Raw genomic sequence first — 21,014 nt, forward strand, 5'->3', positions numbered from 1 at the left:
AGATTGTCTCGAACACTTTTTGGACCCATCCTGAACTCAGGTCAAACATGAGTTACTTCCCTTCGGGTCTCATTCTAGCGATGTAAACTGGCGATAGCCGTGAATCGGTGATTATCAAAATGTTTTTGGACCGTGGTGCGTTTTTGCGCTAGATGGTAAAGACCTAACTTTTAAAATCTAAATAATAAATTGACAGCTTGTTACACAAACATTCTTTAATCATAAAAGAATTCTTTTTTCATCAAGACAAGATCAGTACAATTCGAAGTTGTGAAAGTTTGAAAAAAGAAAAGCCCGGAAGCAGCGTCACGCAAGGGTCGTAGCAGACGGCGCCGGTTTATCAGTGCATATCGCCGTTCCTCTCAACAGTCAAAAGCCATCGCTAGAGTTCTTGTGAACCACAGCCGTTTGTTTCGTGCATAAAAACGTGCTATTGTAAATAGTCGCATTCAAATAAGTAACTGACGACTACATTGTGAAAAAGGGAAACTGGATCACACGGGTTCACGATGGCTCAGGGGTAAGATAAACCACGCAAAAATAAATTCTTTGAAAATTGTTCGCTCTTTTCGGAGGCCACCTAGGATGTTCTCAATCGGTGAGTGTTTAAATGAAAGGGTGTTTGTACTGTGTGTAAAAGCCTGACCGTATCTGTGATGGTTTACGGGAAGCTTACTGTGCCTTTAAGTAAACGGTAATCCGTCGTATCATAGATAAACTTAGTGTGCTTCCTTCTCCCCACGCTCCGTCTGTCTGTGTCATTACGACAATGAAAACGGTAAGCTTTCTTGTAAAACAAATTTCCGGATTCTTAACTTATCACAAGGGTGACCGTAAATGTTCATTACTTTCGCAAGCTTTCACGAGCGTCACATGGGTTTTCTCCGGCCTTTGGTTCATCGGGCTTTGAACTCGTTAACAAAACACAAGTCGCGTGAAGCGATATAAAAACATTTAGTCAAATTGTAGGCATCAAACTAAGAGATCAACACCAAAAACCAGTCATCGCCGAGATTACATTCAGACGGGTCACGCTCGTCTCCGCGAAGCATGCGAACATTATAATCGACCTATTTTCTTTAATCATGAGCGCGTGTTTTAAAGGTCCTTGTCTACATCTTTATACCGAAATCGCCATTTGACCATTAAAATGCAGAGTCTATTATCTACAAATATCAACAATACACCCCCTTTCGATCAGGAAAGACGAAGCCAGTGTAGCCGTTTGAAAATTCATTATTGGCACATGTACTCATAGTAGGATAACCTTATTTGAAAAATGCCAAGCGCAAAACTCCTCTCAAATCCCGTGCATTTCGTGCGTTTAAAAAAAAAGCGTGGACAGCGCTCCAGTGTCAAACTGCACTTGTTTGGGCGTGGCTATAAGCATAGTGACATGAATTTGATTGGTCAGTATTTTTAGGCAAAGCACATGTTCTCAGCAAACAGAAAACAAAATATTGGAAGCGTGAGTCACGCTACCCAAAAATAAAATCTTTTTTTACATATATTTTTTTCTATAACTTTTTTCCCCATGGTTCATTCATCATTTGACATAATTTTGTATCGAAATATAACCATAAGATTATTGAAACAAGTCGCGTAAGGCGAAAATACAACATTTAGTCAAGTAGCTGTCGAACTCACAGAATGAAACGGAACGCAATGCAATTTTTCAGCAAGACCGTATACTCGTAGCATCGTCAGTCCACCGCTCATGGCAAAGGCAGTGAAATTGACAAGAAGAGCGGTTTAGTAGTTGCGCTGAGAAGGATAGCACGCTTTTCTGTACCTCTCTTCGTTTTAACTTCCTGAGCGTGTTTTTAATCCAAACATATCATATCTATATGTTTTTGGAATCAGGAACCGACAGGGAATAAGTTGAAAGTGTTTTTAAATTGATTTCGACAATTTAATTTTGATAATAATTTTTATATTTTTAACTTTCAGAGCTTGTTTTTAATCTAAATATAACATATTTATATGTTTTTGGAATCAGAAAATGATGGAGAATAAGATAAACGTAAATTTGGATCGTTTTATAAAAAAAAAATTTTTTTTACAATTTTCAGATTTTTAATGACCAAAGTCATTAATTAATTTTTAAGCCACCAAGCTGAAATGCAATACCGAAGTCCGGGCTTCGTCGAAGACTACTTGACGAAAATTGCAACCAATTTGGTTGAAAAATGAGAGCGTGACAGTGCCGCCTCAACTTTCACGAAAAGCCGGATATGACGTCATCAAAGACATTTATCAAAAAAACGAAAAAACGTTCGGGGATATCAATCCCAGGAACTCTCATGGAAAATTTCATAAAGATCGGTCCAGTAGTTTGGTCTGAATCGCTCTACACACACGCACGCACGCACACACACGCGCACACACACACACACACACACACACACACACACACACACACATACACCACGACCCTCGTCTCGATTCCCCCCTCGATTTTAAAACATTTAGTCATAACTTGACTAAATGTAAAAAAGCAAAAATGTAGACGACCACCTTTAAGTAAACATAACATATCTATATATTTTTGAATTCAGGAGAAAACGAGTAATACAATGCAATGAGTTTTTAATCTGTAAGTGAAAAATCTGTTTTAATGACAACTTTAATGAGCAAACTAATTAAATAATTTTTAAACTTCTGATCTGAAATGCAATACCAAAGTCCGGACTGAGGCAAACATTTCTTGACCAAAATTTCAATCAATTTGGTTACAAAATGAGGGCGTGACAGTGCCGCCTCAACAATCACAAAAACTGAGCCGGATATGACGTCATCAGAGCACACTAACTAAAATACCCCTGTCAGTGAAGAATGCGATGGATGATAAAAAAAATCTTAAGCCACATTCGTTTACGATAGAGCCGATATAGACCACGCGGGGGCGTTTAAAATTAGCCTATAAACAATCCCCAGGAGAGTTAACACTGATTATATCTACGGTGTCGAGTATAGGGACTCGCCGCTATTTCGAGGCCCATCAGATAGACACCAACTGGGAACTCCCCATGCAGTGGGACATCCCGTTAGAGGAAAAAGTGCTACATTTAAACAGTGTTGAGTATTTCCTGCTGTGACTCTGCATAAACATCATTGACCTTGCGAAGACATGGACATGAGATTATACACTGAGTTGCGCACCTCCCATCCCGCACGCACACACATATCTACAGCATCATATATACGGCAAAAGCGATTGTTTCAGAATGAAGCATTTTACACTACCTCATAAGCACTCCTGCTTTGACTCCCTATGAACTACATTAAATCTCAGTACAGAAACACGGATCGTCAGTATGGAAGGAATCAAAGCCGCTCTCGTGAAATAAACAGTTCACATCAAAGGTGATTGTTTCGTTGTGAAGACATTTTACATCATCTTTTCTGCCAAAGAAACACTCCAGTTTTGATTCCGTAAACACACACACACACACACACACACACACACTGAGGAACATTCAGGAACATGGATCGTGAGATTAGAATCTATCCAAGCTGCTCACTTAAAATAAACAGTATTCGCCAAAGGCGATTAATTTAGAATGTGGATATTTTACACAGTCTTACACTATCTCATAAGCATTTATGCTGTCTCTCCGTAAAAACTACATAAACTATACCGAAACACGGATGGCGGAAAGATATATATCCAAGCTGCTCCCTTGAAATAAACAGTATACATCGAGGGCAATTGATTTGGGATCAAGCCATATTGTTAGGGGGCATTAGCCTCGAAACACTCCTGTAGCAGGACCCAGTCGCCCAGAACAATCATCACTAAAAACATTGGACAGACATTGACCACGTTTTATATTATTATCTTCCAAGCACTCCAAAGATAAGCCCTGGGCTACTGTGCACGAGGAAGTTACCAACCTTACTGGTTGGGAGTGTTTGGGAGCCAGCCGCAGGGTCGCATTGGTTGAAACTGAGGTTTACTTTGTGGTTTCAACCAATCCGACCTTGCGGCTGGTTCCCATCCGGTTGGTAGCTTTCTCGTGCACATCAGATCTTGTCATACAAAATAATGACCACTGAAAATAGTTCAGACTTCTTCCATAAAACATACATCAAAGGCGAGTGTATGGGAATAATGACATGTTACGAAGTCTTATATTATCTTAGGCAAAAAAAACAAAAAAAAGTCTGTTTACGGTAACATAGGCAAACAAAATAGGGTCGGTAGGTCGGGATTTTTTTTTTTCAAAATAAACGTATTTTTAAGTTATTTTGCCAAAAAACAGACTTCTTAAAAAAAAGTAAAAAATTTTTTTCCCCTAAATGCCAGTCTAGGGTCGCGCGAAAAAATAGGGTCGGTCGGGAAACAGGCTATTTTTTGGGGGGGCCTTACAAGCACTCCTGCGGGAGGACATGGCTGTCAAAACTATTACCGCAAAAACACTTCAAACTTTTCTCCCCAGAACCACTCAAGAAACGGCGATTATTTTAGAATATTAAAAGACATTATATGCGGTCTTATATTATCTCCCAAGCACTCCTGTGGCCGAGCCCGGCCGTTCAAAGCAATGACCACTCCTGGCGAGCCGGACCTCCGAGTTGTCGTCCGTGGTCGTAAATTCTAACTGGAGTTGTTCCGTGTTCGTCCGATAATAGGCTGTTAATTCCTTAGATATCACTTTAATGTGACCAAGCAAACAATCGTTTTCTCAAACTGGTACTCCGCCTGGCTGAAAGGTGCAACATCCTTCTGCTTGAACAGTGAAGGAACTGAAGTATTCTTGGGTATTCCGTTAGGTGCCTCCGAAGCCGTCTCCAGCGTGTACTCTTCATGAAGGAAGGAAGTAGTTCAGGGAAGCCGTCTCCAGCGTGTACTCTTCATGAAGGAAGGAAGTAGTTCAGGGAAGCCGTCTCCAGCGTGTACTCTTCATGAAGGAAGGAAGTAGTTCAGGGAAGAAAAAGAAGATGAAAAACTACCCAAACAAAGAATAACGTCGGTATAGTTTATAAATCGTCGTATTGAAGTTACTCAAGTGTGCCCTAGATGTGTGTCTTAATTAGTGATTGATCAATTAGGGCTGCACGCGCATTCTAGGCCCATCATGTAATTTAGACATCTACCCCAAAGAGGCGATCTCGTTTTGAATCAGTGATGTCTGTAATTTTGGGGAACCCTAAGGCCAAAAACCTACCTTAGAAGAAACTTGACGTCCATAACAATCAGCACAATTTAACAACAACAACAACAACAACAACAACAACAACAACAACAACTTTTCACATTTAGTCAAGTTTTGACTAAATGTTTTAACAACAAGAAGAGCAAACGCTCGATCGAGTCACTTTCGCAGTTCTGAATATTATATGAGGCATCAGATGGACAGGAAGAAATTGCTATTCACAACACAATGAGTCACGTTCACATAAAATTTGAGCCCGGTCACTTTTATAGTTTCCGAGAAAAGCCCAACGTTAAGTTGTGTGTTGCCGAACAGAAAAGGCTAGTTATCTCCCTTGTTTTTCTGATAACGTTCGTAAAAGGCTACAGATGTAAATACTTTGATGTAAAGAATAATCCTACAAAGTTTCAATCACATCCGATAAACTTTGTCAAAGATATAAAATGTCTAATTTTTCCTTTGACGCTGACCTGTGACCTTGAACCTGTGACCTTGAAAAAGGTCAAAGGTCAACGAAACCATCGTTAAAGTGTAGAGGTCATTGGAGGTCACGACTAAACAAAATATGAGCCCGATCGCTTTGATAGTTTCCGAGAAAAGTCCAACGTTAAGGTGGTGTCTACGGACGGCCGGCCGGCCGGCGGGACGGCCGGCCGGCCGGCCGGACAGACTAACACTGACCGATTACATAGAGTCACTTTTTCTCAAGTGACTCAAAAAGGGGGGAATCGAGACGAGGGTCGTGGTGTGTGTGTGTGTGTGTGTGTGTGTGTGTGTGTAGAGCGATTCAGAGTAAACTACTGGACCGATCTTTATGAAATTTTTCATGAGAGTTCCTGGGTATGATATCCCCAGACGTTTTTTTCATAGAGAATAGAGATATAGAAAAGCGTGCTATCCTCCTCAGCGCAACCGCTACCGCGCTTTTCTGGATTGTTAATTTCACTGCCTTTGCCACGAGCGGTGGACAGACGATGCTACGAGTGTACGGTCTTGCGGAAAAAATGCAATGCGTTCAGTTTCATTCTGTGAGTTCGACTGTATTTTCGCCTTACGTGACTTTTTAAACTTTGCAATAGGCCAAAAGGTCGTCATTAAAGTAGAACTGCTAAACAACAACAACAACAACAAAAACAACACTTTTTAAACTTTGGAATAGGCCAAGAGGTCGTCATTAAAGTAGAACTGCTAAACTGGGTCGACTGCCGAAGACAAAAAAAAAAGAAACGTCAATATTTCAAACAACCTTTCTTCTCACTCTGACAGCTGACTGATTCGCCACTTGACCTTGGCCGAACCCTTCCTCCCGTTTTCAATTGTCTACAACGTGTTCGGGGGAAGCAATGCTTTTATCGGACACCCGGGGTAGCTCCAGAGCCGCGGAGTATCACCACACACGACGTCGAATTGGCTTAACCACTCCAAAGTAAAAAATGCCAGCATAACACTCCAGGAGTACCGTTACCTTATCGCTGGTCGAGAGGCACTTGGACACATTTGCGCAGAAGCCGTTGTCAGCCGAGTTTCGTATTTTTGACAATAAAGGTTTGCAATGTCCAGGTTTTGGTTCATATATGTGAAACAATGCATTGTGTACGTGTGTGTGTGTGTGTGTGTGTGTGTGTGTGTACGTGTGTGTGTGTGTACGTGTGTGTGTGTGTGTGTGTGTGTGTGTGTGTATGTGCGTGCGTGTGAGTGTGTATGCGTGTGTGTCAAATGTTGACATTTGATGACATTTCAGAAACTAAACACCTCAGATGCACCACATTTGCTTTTAAATTAATAAGGACAAGACCTGTATAGAACAGCATGATCAGCTTCAAACTGTTTGAGCTTTTCTCTTGCTAAATCATGTGAATGAAAAATATATTCCAGCAGAATGTTTTTTCAACAGCGCCATTCTGGACATCCCACAATGTCTTGCGACGTCTTAATATTGCAAAACAGACAATTTACAGCAAACAAGACAAATCCTGCTGTCGGGGGAAAACAGTGTCTCCCTAGTTTACCATTTAGTTACGGTAGTTTGGTGGATGGGTTGTTTTTACACGCGAGTCTTGAAGCCTTTGCCTCTGGTCATAGCTTTGTTTGTTGCTGCTATCCCGCTTATGTAAGGGATGTTAAAAACAACAACCGACTACTTGTGGCTGTGAGGTAACTTAAACACTTTTACACAGATCTATGGAAGTTGTCGTTAACACAATTCTGTAGTTTTACTGAGAGATGTGTCTGTTGTATTTCCCTCATGTGTTCATAACCTGTAAAATTGGGACTTCAGTGCTTAGAATGGTTTCTTCTTCTTTAATATTTAATGTTCATGCACAAACCCTTGCAGTTATTGTTTATTTCAGATTTCTTCTTGATATTTAATGCATGACATGATTTGTGACCAGATTTTATGGAAATAGAATGATACTTTGGGAAACACAGTCAACATAAAACCGTGCTTTTTATTCGGTAGTACTGCCACCTTCATTCCAAATGCCTTCATCGTGGTACCTGTCTATTGTTGTCATTCTTAATTATGCATCCTTTTTTCTTCTCGTTCCATCATTCATGATATTTTTCAACTCCGTCGCTTTATAATTGTCACAGTGTCACGTCATTCTTACAGAGACAGAAACACTTACGCCATTTGCATTTCAATTAGCTGCGTTCTGTGTAAAGAGACGACCCGATATGAGTACAAGCTACTTGACACGAAGGAACAAGCAACTCAGAGGCCGCCTAGGAATTCCAAGTCTCCCACTGAGAACTGTGGAAAAACATTATGTGAAGGTGCTAGCAATTGCGGTTGAAGTAGGTTCAGCTTTATTTTATTTGGTTTGGTTTGTGCTGCTTTTTCTTTTTGTTTTCCTTTGTATTTGTTTGTGTGTGGTCCCGTAGAAGCCTCCATAGGCGAAAGTTTGACTTTGTTAATAGTGTGCGTGCTGTCCTTGTATTGGTTTAGTACAGAATTCCTTTATTTTTCAACTTTGTTAATGTGAGTGCTGTCCTTGTATTGGTTAGTACAGAATTCTTTTGTGTTTCAACTTTGTTAATGTGAGTGCTGTCCTTGTATTGGTTAGTACAGAATTCTTTGTGTTTCAACTTTGTTAATGTGAGTGCTGTCCTTGTATTGGTTAGTACAGAATTCTTTGTGTTTCAACTTTGTTAATGTGAGTGCTGTCCTTGTATTGGTTAGTACAGAATTCTTTGTGTTTCAACTTTGTTAATGTGAGTGCTGTCCTTGTATTGGTTAGAACAGAATTCTTTGTGTTTCAACTTTGTTAATGTGAGTGCTGTCCTTGTATTGGTTAGTACAGAATTCTTTGTGTTTCAACTTTGTTAATGTGAGTGCTGTCCTTGTATTGGTTAGTACAGAATTCTTTGTTCATCTCACCCACATTTTGTTGTTTAGGTTTATTTTGAAAATCAAAAACGCCTGGTATGTTCCGAAAATTGATTCAAATTTCATAACTTTTCTAGCGACCATGATGAATACGGAATTTTCGAAACATAGCCTATCCCTTTAAAATTGCACCAGCCGCGTTGAATATGTAGAGGTTACATGCCGAGTCTCAGTGATTATTAAAAATAATGGTCGAAGTTAGCGGATCATGAAAAATGCGAGCTTTAGCGAGCTTTTTCATGACCGCGAACTGAGACCATTATTTTTTATAATCACTGAGACGAGGTGTGTAACCTCTTTATTCCTCCTTTCTTCAGTTATTCAAAGAAAAGAGGAGTTTTTTTGCGAAAGTTTGATCGAATCCTATTCTCTCAACCAGTCAACCTGCGCAGGCGATCGATTAATGCGCGGTTGTATAGTTCCGTGCAAATCATTCCATTTTGTTAACACTTCTTGTCAGTTTTCCTATTTTGGGCTAAAATCAAGTACACAGATATGCTGTTATTCTGCTGTGGCGGCAAAGGCAGATATTGTGTGTTCTGTATATGTTTTGGTATCGGTTAGGATAATGTTCTTTCGTCAAATGGGACTAGCAGACGAACTTTTGCACCCGTGTTCCAACGTTAAAAACTGTATGAAGTTAAGTTTTCTGGGGAAAATAGTGTATGAAACCGCTTTATGTTGTTTAAATTGATGAGATGTGTGCATTTGGTTGCGTGTGATCTGTTTATTAAATGAAATATTGTTGAAAACTGACCGTCGGATTGCAGTCTGTTGTCGAAGAAACTGAGTGAAAAGAAGGGGAACTACTCTTGTCGCTAGACAAAGTATGAGTTACTTGCCTTGGGAAATTGCTTGTGATGAACGTCTGATCTAGATTCAGAAAACAACCGAACTCATGGATTTTATATGGAGATTCATGTGTTCAGGCCTGTAGTTGTTAATTTAAATGCGGTATGTTTGTATTGTTTGCTCCAGAGATGTATACTTCGTACATTAGAGCGTTCGGAACTTTTCAGTCGCAAAAAGTAGTACCGAAACAGAACAGCTTCTCAACCCATTGCACTATCGAGGATTCAGGCTGTTGCTGGGTCGTTATTTGTTTGGTTGCTGGGTCATTATCGAAAAATAACTACCCCTACAAGTTTACAGAGGTAAAGAAGCAGAGGGGGGAATAAACATTCTTTCTTGTGTATGCGCGATCAGTGTGACCGTCTGAGGTCGGTACAGGCTTGCATGCTGGGTAAGGGCATCCTTCAACTGGATCAGAACCAATGCCAAAAGTGAACAGTCTGGCGGCTTCTTGTACTTTTCGTTGTTGAACTAATTTCATAAGTGATACCTACGTCATTCAATGCCAGTGCGAAATTATCAGTTTCAGCAAAAATTCCCGCTGTACCAAGAATGCAACCACGCTATTCATTTTCGGTAAGTGTGCGAGTAAAATGATGTTATTATTCCCTGTGGAAGCCTTGCGAGGTCTGTGGCCGTGATAATGACCGGGAATGACGATCTCTTTAACGTGTATATAAATGCACGACTCGAGAGGTTAACACCTGTTGATCTTCAATCGTTAACGTGTATATAAATGCACGACTCGAGAGTTAAACACCTGTTGATCGTCAGCCATAAGAGTCTCAGCGATCACTTTTACCGCACAGTCAAGAGAGTGAGAACGCAAAACCCAGAATGTGTGTACGAAGGCCACAGACCCATATATATACAAACCAAGGGAGACGGGGGATTAAAGAAGTGGGGGTGGGGGGGATGAAATTAATAAGTGAAATAAGAAATAAGAAATAACATGAGTGTGTGTGTGTGTGTGTGTGTGTGTGCGTGTGCCGTGTGCGTGTGTGTGTGGCGTGCGAGCGTGCGCGCGCTTGTGTGTGTGTGTGTTGTCTGTATGTCTGTGTGGCGTGCGAGCGTGCGCGCGCTTGTGTGTGTAAGTGCGCGTGTGTGCGTGTTTGTTTGTGTGTGAATGGGTGCGGGTCTAAGTGAGTGCGTGCGTGAGAAAGAGACAGACAAGACAGACAGACAGAGAACGACCGAGATAGACAGAGAAATATCGGACTCCCACGCTACGAGGAAGGCAAGGAGTCTCAGCTGTGTGTTGGCGCGGGCCCAAGAAGCCCTTGTTCCATTGACGTCACGAGTGTTGACCGTGCGGTGTCCGCGACGCGCCGAGTGCCCATCTCCTGCAGCACGTGGTGTATGTCAACCCCCTCTCGGCCCTTCTTCAGTGAGAGTGCTCCCTGCTGACTGATTGGCTCATACATTCACCCTTATCTTATGACAGGCTCCCCGCTGTCTTTCTCTCCTCCGTCCTTTCAGGGACACGTTAAAGGCACAGTCCTTCCCATGCAGACGACACCTGCACGTGCTTCATGTCAACCCCCCTTAAGACAGAGTGCTCCCTGCTGACTGACTTGCTTATACATTATATCTTATGACAGGTCACCCCTCTCTTATTTCTCCGTCCTGTCATGGACACGTTAAAGACACAGTCCCTCGCGTGCAGACGACACCGGCCAACTCATGCAGCACGTGCCTGATGTCAAACCCCCTCTCGGCCCTTCTTCATGCAGAGTGCACCTTGCTCATTGTTCGCTGACCGATTCGCTTATACATTGACCCATATGGATTATAAATTGACCCATATGGATTATACATTGACCCATATGGATTATACATTGACCCATGTGGATTATACATTGACCCATGTTGATTATACATTGACCCATATGGATTATACATTGACCCATATGGATTATACATTGACCCATATGGATTATACATTGACCCATATGGATTATACATTGACCCATGTGGATTATACATTGACCCATGTGGATTATACATTGACCCATGTGGATTATACATTGACCCATGTGGATTATACATTGACCCATGTGGATTATACATTGACCCATGTGGATTATACATTGACCCATATGGATTATACATTGACCCATATGGATTATACATTGACCCATATGGATTATACATTGACCCATGTGGATTATACATTGACCCATGTGGATTATACATTGACCCATGTGGATTATACATTGACCCATGTGGATTATACATTGACCCATGTGGATTATACATTGACCCATATGGATTATACATTGACCCATATGGATTATACATTGACCCATATGGATTATACATTGACCCATGTTAATTTCTTGTTTTCCTTTGCTCACAGCCTGCACTTAACTTGGGTTTCTTCAGGGACAGGCCACGTACATGCATATTCCTTCCCGTTCAAACGATTCGATTCACCGTCGTCTCTGTCTCTTAAAACCAAACCCCTTCCCGTTCAAACGATTCGATTCACCGTCGTCTCTGTCTCTTAAAACCAAACCCCTTCCCGTTCAAACGATTCGATTCACCGCCGTCTCTGTCTCTTAAAACCAAACCCCTTCCCGTTCAAACGATTCGATTCACCGCCGTCTCTGTCTCTTAAAACCAAACCCCTTCCCGTTCAAACGATTCGATTCACCGCCGTCTCTGTCTCTTAAAACCAAACCCCTTCCCGTTCAAACGATTCGATTCACCGTCGTCTCTGTCTCTTAAAACCAAACCCCTTCCCGTTCAAACGATTCGATTCACCGCCGTCTCTGTCTCTTAAAACCAAACCCCTTCCCGTTCAAACGATTCGATTCACCGTCGTCTCTGTCTCTTAAAACCAAACCCCTTCCCGTTCAAACGATTCGATTCACCGTCGTCTCTGTCTCTTAAAACCAAACCCCTTCCCGTTCAAACGATTCGATTCACCGCGGTCTCTGTCTCTTAAAACCAAACCCCTTCCCGTTCAAACGATTCGATTCACCGCCGTCTCTGTCTCTTAAAACCAAACCCCTTCTCGTTCAAACGATTCGATTCACCGTCGTCTCTGTCTCTTAAAACCAAACCCCTTCCCGTTCAAACGATTCGATTCACCGTCGTCTCTGTCTCTTAAAACCAAACCCCTTCTCGTAAAAACCCCTGTTCTGCTGACTTTCTCAGATCTGCCCACATGTTTACATGGGGTAAAACACAGGAGCTTGTAGGATAAAACCAGTCTTCCATTTCGACACATACCGAAAAATCCAACAGCCTCAACGTTTTTGTGAAGAGTAGGATTTTTCTTCATTTTTTTAAAAAGCCACCAGTGTAAATCTTTAAAATTAATTCATCACAAATGATTCACTCTGCACAGCAAGCAGCCAGGGTGTTGATCTTTGGAATGTGTCTAAATGGAGAGATAGCGTTACCTCGTCAACAGCTCTAAGTGGAGAGATAGCGTTACCTCGTCAACAGCTCTAAGTGGAGAGATAGCGTTACCTCGCCAACAGCTCTAAGTGGAGAGATAGCGTTACCTCGTCAACAGCTCTAAGTGGAGAGATAGCGTTACCTCGTCAACAGCTCTAAGTGGAGAGATAGCGTTACCTCGTCAACAGCTCTAAATGGAGAGATAGCGTTACCTCGTCAACAGCTCTAAGTGGAGAGATAGCGTTACCTCGTCAACAGCTCTAAGTGGAGAGATAGCGTTACCTCGTGAACAGCTCTAAGTGGAGAGATAGCGTTACCTCGTGAACAGCTCTAAGTGGAGAGATAGCGTTACCTCGTCAACAGCTCTAAGTGGAGAGATAGCGTTACCTCGTGAACAGCTCTAAGTGGAGAGATAGTGTTACCTCGTGAACAGCTCTAAGTGGAGAGATAGCGTTACCTCGTCAACAGCTCTAAGTGGAGAGATAGCGTTACCTCGTGAACAGCTCTAAGTGGAGAGATAGCGTTACCTCGTGAACAGCTCTAAGTGGAGAGATAGCGTTACCTCGTGAACAGCTCTAAGTGGAGAGATAGCGTTACCTCGTGAACAGCTCTAAGTGAAGAGATAGCGTTACCTCGTGAACAGCTCTAAGTGGAGAGATAGCGTTACCTCGTGAACAGCTCAAAGTGGAGAGATAGCGTTACATCGTGAACAGCTCTAAGTGGAGAGATAGCGTTACCTCGTGAACAGCTCTAAGTGGAGAGATAGTGTTACCTCGTGAAAAGCTCTACGTGGAGGAATAGCGGTGAACAGCTCTAAGTGGAGAGATAGCGTTACCTCGTGAACAGCTCTAAGTGGAGAGATAGCGTTACCTCGTGAACAGCTCTAAGTGGAGAGATAGCGTTACCTCTTGAACAGCTCTAAGTGGAGAGATAGCGTTACCTCGTGAACAGCTCTAAGTGGAGAGATAGCGTTACCTCGTGAACAGCTCTAAGTGGAGAGATAGCGTTACCTCTTGAACAGCTCTAAGTGGAGAGATAGCGTTACCTCGTGAACAGCTCTAAGTGGAGAGATAGCGTTACCTCGTGAACAGCTCTAAGTGGAGAGATAGCGTTACCTCGTGAACAGCTCTAAGTGGAGAGATAGCGTTACCTCGTGAACAGCTCTACGTGGAGGGATAGCGTTACCTCGTGAAAAGCTCTACGTGGAGGGATAGCGTTACCGCGTGAACAGCTCTAAGTGGAGAGATAGCGTTACCTCGTGAACAGCTCTAAGTGGAGAGATAGCGTTACCTCGTGAACAGCTCTAAGACAGTGAGCAGAACTGTTTGCACTGGAAGGGCTGTGCCTTTAAATCTTACGAGGTTACGTGGGGAAAGGTCCCCAGTGTCAATGTTTGTGCGTATCGATACTGATAAGAATCTCCTGCTACCCCTACTACAAATGCTGACACATTACCAACGCTTAATAGTGGATATGTGTTTGTATTAAAAAGTCAAATGCAGAGGGGAAGGGGTTCGTTTCTTCCAGAGAAGACGAGAAAGCATGTGTGGGATTGTGAAAGGGTTGTTATTGTGGGAGGGTTTGGGGGCGGGGACGTAGCTCAGTTGGTAGCGCGCTGGCTTTGTAGCCAGTTGGTCGCTATCAGCGTGGGTTCGATCCCCACGTTCGGCGAGAGATTTATTTCTCGGAGTCAACTTTGTGCAGACTCTCTTCGGTGTCCGAACACCCCCGTGTGCACACATGTGCACGAAAAAGATCCGACGTTCACAGCGAGAGTCTCAGGGCTTGGAAAACACGAAGACACGCATGCATCATCTCTCGTCTCCAATTATCATGGTCGTATTTCGATACTTTGACGAGACAAACCCAATGGTGGTGTGTCGAAGAAGACAGCCACAGCGGGCTTGTTCGAATCAAAGTATCACACCATATCTTCAACGTATTACCAATACCTGTCCCAATATAGACCAGTTGGTCTAAGAGGACGTTAAACCCTAATAGTCAGTCGGTGGGTGGGGGAAGATAACTATGTTTTGATCGGGTTCACATTGGCACAGGCCAATGTTAATATGAAAATCCTCCGATAGAAGAACCACACAGTGCAATACAGGAACATATTTGATTTTGTGTTCGATCACAAAGACACACCAAGATCATATTACTTTTCATAAAGTGTTGTTGGTGTTGTTGTTGTTGATGTTGATGTTGTTGTTGCTGTAATTTTAAATATCATGACTAACTGTGAATAGGTTGTGTGCTGCGTTTAGTATCAAGCTTCCGATATAGAAGAACCTTTTCTGTTCTTCAATATTATTCCAAAGAAAGGCAAAGCCAAAAGTCGGCCAATCATTTTATGGACTTTTCATGACAAAAAAACAAGCAGATCATATGGTACACCATACTACGCATGTTGTTGTAGTCTACTTTCAGGGTTTCAAGGTGAGGACTTTGGACACGTTCAATGGAAAGCACACTTGTTGAGAACCACTAAGTGAAGTACTTAGCCTAGTTTTCAAGGCTACTCCAGCCATAAAGAAAATCAAGAGGCTCCGTTCTGTTCCAGACAGCCTAGTTTTCAAGGCTACTAAAGCCATAAAGAAAATCAAGAGGCTCCGTTCTGTTCCAGACAGCCAGTAACTCTTCATATATGACCAATCATGAAACTCTTATTCGTACATCGTAAGCCTGTTGGGTCCATGATGTGCACGTGTTGGTGGAGGACCCCTTTTCTGCTCACGAGAGCCGAGCCCTTGGGCCCATCTCTGAAGGGCCTCAAGACGTCTCGTCTTGCAATAGTCTCTAATAATACATTTGGGACTTTTGCCAAAAAGATCCATTCAGTCATTGCCGTGTGACTTTTACGACTGCGGGCATAAACAGAGCACGTGATAAATCTATTACTTTGTTAACGATTGTATTAACACACCGATCCCCATCAACACCTCCTTCCCGTCCCTCACCTTCTCCGCGCGGCCATACAAGTTCACCAAGTTATCTCTTTGTTTAACGACACGTGCCACCAAGACATGACCGCCACACAATCAGGTGTAAAACATTTGTGTCAGGTCGTGTAAAAGAACTGTGCGGAACCCCAGATTAATTTATTGCGATCGACGAAAGAAAAAAACCTTTGTAGGGTCTTCAAGCAGAGATTGCAAGAAGCAGTAAACAACAAAACTGAAGGCCGAGTCAGTGCAAACACACACAGACACACAGACAGACACACAGACAGACACACACACAGACACACACACACACACACACACACACACACACACACACACACACAACACACACACACACACACACACACACACACACACACACACACACACCAAACAGAAAAAAGAAAGACAGAAAGAACACATTTGAGAAAAAAAAGCTATTTTTGTTCAAAGTGTATTTTTAACCAGTCACTAAACCACTGGATATCATTATCTGTGCCGTCGGCACGGTTTTCATGCGTCTTCTCTCATCAAAAATAAGGCAAGATCATCGCTACAACTAAGCCCAAGGCAACGGAAGGACTCTTCGTCGTAAAAACCTATTTCTTTAATTTGTCTGGTACGTGGTCGTTTCTCTCAGGTCTTGGATGTTTGGCCCTCTTTGTTGCCAACTGGATTTCCAACTGGATTTCCGTACGAGTATGCTTCATCCAAGTTGATGCGTTTACGACTTGAAAAGTTTCATTCAAATTGCGAGGCAGAAGATCTTGCGCCGTTCCGATAGTCGGTTTTCGGTAGACTATTGATTGGTTTGAGTTTGGCCAAAAGCTGATTTATTGTTTTAAAGCAAGACACAGCAACTTTCCGTCTCAAACACAAGAACTGATCAGTCTCATAAAATTGTGTGCTCAAAGAATGTGTCAAGTATCTAGTTTAATGTCTTACCTATTTGTAAATTATTTAAACTGACCGTTCAAAGGTGTTAAATACGGGATTGTCAGTGAAAGTGCCTTCCAAAGACTACTTTATTTTTTTAATGGGGGAGTTCAGTCGAATTTAGCTTTTTCAAAGGTGGTTTTGTTTTCTCAGCAAAACATCCTCAAACATCCATTAAAGAAAAAGTTATGAAAGCAATGCCTCGCGTCCGTCCAACACGGAGATTTATAGGCAGCACACACTCTGTATAACAAATGATGTCCGTAGTCTTTGTCCAACTACGAAACATGTGGGTCAAAGACCAAAAGCAGCAAACACTGTATTATTTGTTTGTTTGTTCGTTCATGGGTTGAAACTCCCACGGCTTTTACGTGTATGACCGTTTTTGCCCCGCCATTTAGGCAGCCATACGCCGCTTTCGGAGGAAGCATGCTGGGTATTTTCGTGTTTCTATAACCACCGAACTCTGACATGGATTACAGGATCTTTTTCGTGTGCACTTGGTCTTGTGCTTGCGTGTACACACGGGGGTGTTCGGACACCGAGGAGAGTCTGCACACGAAGTTGACTCTGAGAAATAAATCTCTCGCCGAACGTGGGGACGAACTCACGCTGACAGCGGCCAACTGGATACAAATCCAGCGCGCTACCGACTGAGCTACATCCCCGCCCCAAACACTCTGTATAACATATGATGTCCGTAGTCTTTGTCCAACTACAAAAAAATGTGTGTTAAAGACCAAAAGCAGTATATCTTGAAGTGTGGGTCAGTATCGACAATACTTCATTCAGGCTGTGTGATTTTCGATGCGATTTATGTTATGTTAGTTTCGATTGATATGCGAGCCAGGCTACGTTGCGTGTGTGTCTCCATCGGACCAGAAAGGAAGACAATATTTGTCCAAGTCATTTGTCGCTGACAAAGCAGAGAAGAAAGGAGCCAGAGATTAACATGTGGCCTGGTTCTAACCACACGCTGGGCAAAGTGAAGGGAGAAAAAATTGAGGCAAGGGATATACCCCAGATTTAAGGAAACACGCCGTATATTCGGCTATACCGAGAGCGCGCTGACGCCAGGTGTAAACAAAGCGTTGTCGCCAACTTCACGGCAATATTATATTCTTTGATTTTAACTTGTGACTCTGAAATTGTATTAATCATGTATAAAAAAAGATATCCAAAAAAAGTTTTCCTTTAAAAAAAAACCTGTCAAACAAGGTCCCATCTTGGGTGAGAGAGGCAAGGGCTTGCGAGTGTCAGACCGCAGCTGATGCCATGAAACTGCTTTTTATTGTAACTTTTAAAGCGTATCATCATTCCCTTCTTCGTCTTCACATTTTGCCAAAATCAAAAAACAAGAAAGGTAAGTTGTTGGAACGTTTGTAATTGACAAAACAATACGTTAAAGTCACATATATTTTGACCCCGCGGTCTTTTAAGTGCACAGACAAACATATATTATTGAAACCATAAAAAGAATTTTGGAACGTTGGCAGTCTCTTTGTTTTTGGATTTATTTTCACATTTTGCCGTTTTTAGTGTATCTCCAGCACGTGTCCCTTGATAAGTTGAGAACCCCGTGAGAACGTTAAGGGCGAAAGTCAGTAAGCCAATGCTGAACAACAACAACAACAACAACAACAACAACAACAACGACGACGACAAACAAAAGGACGTAATGTAAATAGGATCTAAATGGGTCTTTCCAATTATCAATGTAAGCAAACTGATGCCTCTGCCAGGAACATTAATCAAATGTTGCTGACTGGTGATCAATATGAAGTTAAATGTAAATATGAGAGCAAGTGTGATTCAAGATTTTGCGAGAAACTTTTAAACATTTCCGCCCTTGCCCCATTTGCGTCAGGTCAGTGACTGCGCATGTGACATGTATGTTATCTGCGGCAGGCAAAACAATACTTCGTTCCCCGCCCTGATGCGAAAATAAGTACATAAAATTGTATAAACTAAATAAGTACACAAAATTGTATAAACAAAATAAGTACACAAAATTGTATAAACTAGCATTTTACCATTGCACTCACAAATCCACACATGACCACTTGCACATACCGACTTGACAGAAAATGATAGGCTGCATTCTTTCACAGGTCGTTGCAAACTTTCGGCTTCTTACTGATTTTAAGTCATCAAGTTCTGTACACGTGAGCACTGTCACGCCGACCGTGCGTACATGTGTTCGTTCGTGCATGCATGCATGCGTGTGTGTGTGTGTGTGTGTGTGTGTGTGTGTGTGAGTGAATGTGTGTGTGTGTGTGTCTGTGTGTGTGTCTTGTTTCTTTGTCTGTGTCTTCGTTTAATTGCTGTGCTGATTATCCTAGGAACGCTAGAGAAGTCGGTTATTTGCTTTTACTCACTGGGCCGTCTTGCAAAGTCAGGATGTTTCAGGTTTACTGCCTAATTTAAATCTTTTCTGAGCTTTAAAATCATCAATCACGCAAGATGTCAGGTACACATTGTAACACTGCTATAGCCCACAGCCGCATAAATGAAATGGCTTGCATACGTTAAGTTTACGATGTAGTGTAAAACACTCTCTCTCTCTCTCTCTCTCTCTCTCTCTCTCTCTCTCTCTCTCTCTCTCTCTCTCTCTGTCTCTCTCTCTCTCTCTCTCTCTCTCTCTGTCTCTCTCTCTCTCTCTCTCTCGCTCTCTCTCTCTGTCTCTCTCTCTCTCTCTCTCTCTCTCTCTCTCTCTCTCTCTCTCTCTCTCTCTCTCTCTCTCTCTCTCTCTCTCTCTCTCTCTCTCTCGTTTACAAGACCTCAACGTGTGTAAGGGTACGACATTTCAACGGCTTTTTATTTCCCTTGTTTATTTCTGTTAACTGGTTTAATGGGGTGTTTTCTTTGGGTTTTTTGGGGTTAATTTATTTGTCTGTTCCTGTTTCTTCTTGTTGCGTTCTTGCTCTTCTTCTCTTTTTTACAGCTCTTTCAAGCCAGTAAACACGCCATGTACGTCAAACTACAAAGGTATCTCTTCAATGCATACGAAGAAGCAACTAGAGATATATTCCGTAGTGGTGTTCGTGCGCTTTCTCTGACTGAAACAGATTGTGTGTGTGTCACGTACACTACATGATCTCTCCCTTCGCAATACGCTCTTATGGTGGTCAATTTCAATTCAATCATTCCGGTTTGTAGAACTGAGACGACACAATGTCATTTTAAAACCGATAGAAAAGAACTTGATATGAGCTCTTGTGAAAATTCTCCACACGATTTAATTGAACAAATCTTTATGATTTGCTGACAATTGTATTAAAAAGAATTACTTCGTTCTGAAGAGAGTGATGGGGAATTTCTCAACAGACATCAAAACAGCACAATGAGTTTTCACATCACCACTGCATTCACCACAAGTGCAGGACATAAAACTGATAAAGATCCTGTATAACGCTGACAAAATAAACAATGTTAACACCACTAAAGAGAACGACAATAAAACAAGTCGCGTAAGGCGAAATTACTACATTTTAGTCAAGCTGTGGAACTGACAGAATGAAACTGAACGCACTGCAGTTTTTCACAAGGACCGTAGTCCGCCGCTTGTGCAAAACGCAGTGAAACTGACGAGCCTGTTTAGCGCGGTAGTGGTTTCGCTGTGCTGCATAGCACGCTTTTCTGTACCTCTCTTCGTTTTAACTTTCTGAGCGTGTTTTTAATCCAAACATATCATATCTATATGTTTTTGGAGTCAGGAACCGACAAGGAAGAAGATGAAATTGTTTTTAAATCGATTTCGGAAATTTAATTTTGATCATAATTTTTATATTTTTAATTTTCACAGCTTGTTTTTAATCCGAATATAACATATTTATATGTTTTTGGAATCAGAAAATGATGAAGAATAAGATGAACGTAAATTTGGATCGTTTTATTAAAAAGAAATTTAATTACAATTTTCAGATTTTTAATGACAAAAGTCATTAATTAATTTTTAAGCCACCGTCGAAGATTGCTTTACAAAAATTTCAATCAATTTGATTGAAAAATGAGGGTGTGACAGTGCCGCCTCAACTTTTACGAAAATCCGGATATGACGTCATCAAAGACATATATCGAAAAAATGAAAAAAATGTCTGGGGATATCATACCCAGAAACTCTCATGTAAAATTTCATAAAGATCGGTCCAGTAGTTTACTCTGAATCGCTCTACACACACACACACACACACACATACCAGGGCCGGACCAGTACGTTTTTAGGAGGGGGCTAAAATGTTGAAGCACGGGGTCCGGGGGCCGCAGAAGGCCCCCGGTGGGGTCGAGGGGCGAAGCCCCCGTGGGGGTATGGGGGCTTTGCCC

The 21,014-nt window shown here is 42.0% G+C and overlaps 1 protein-coding gene across 1 annotated transcript in view; it reads right to left on the bottom strand.

The window, feature by feature from the left end:
- LOC138965441 (globin-like) overlaps window positions 1–21,014 on the bottom strand; it is a 63,671-nt gene that overhangs the window by 41,949 nt on the left and 708 nt on the right. The window lies entirely within an intron of this gene.

Source organism: Littorina saxatilis, linkage group LG4, assembly GCF_037325665.1.
Source record: "Littorina saxatilis isolate snail1 linkage group LG4, US_GU_Lsax_2.0, whole genome shotgun sequence".
Lineage (NCBI taxonomy): Eukaryota > Metazoa > Mollusca > Gastropoda > Littorinimorpha > Littorinidae > Littorina > Littorina saxatilis.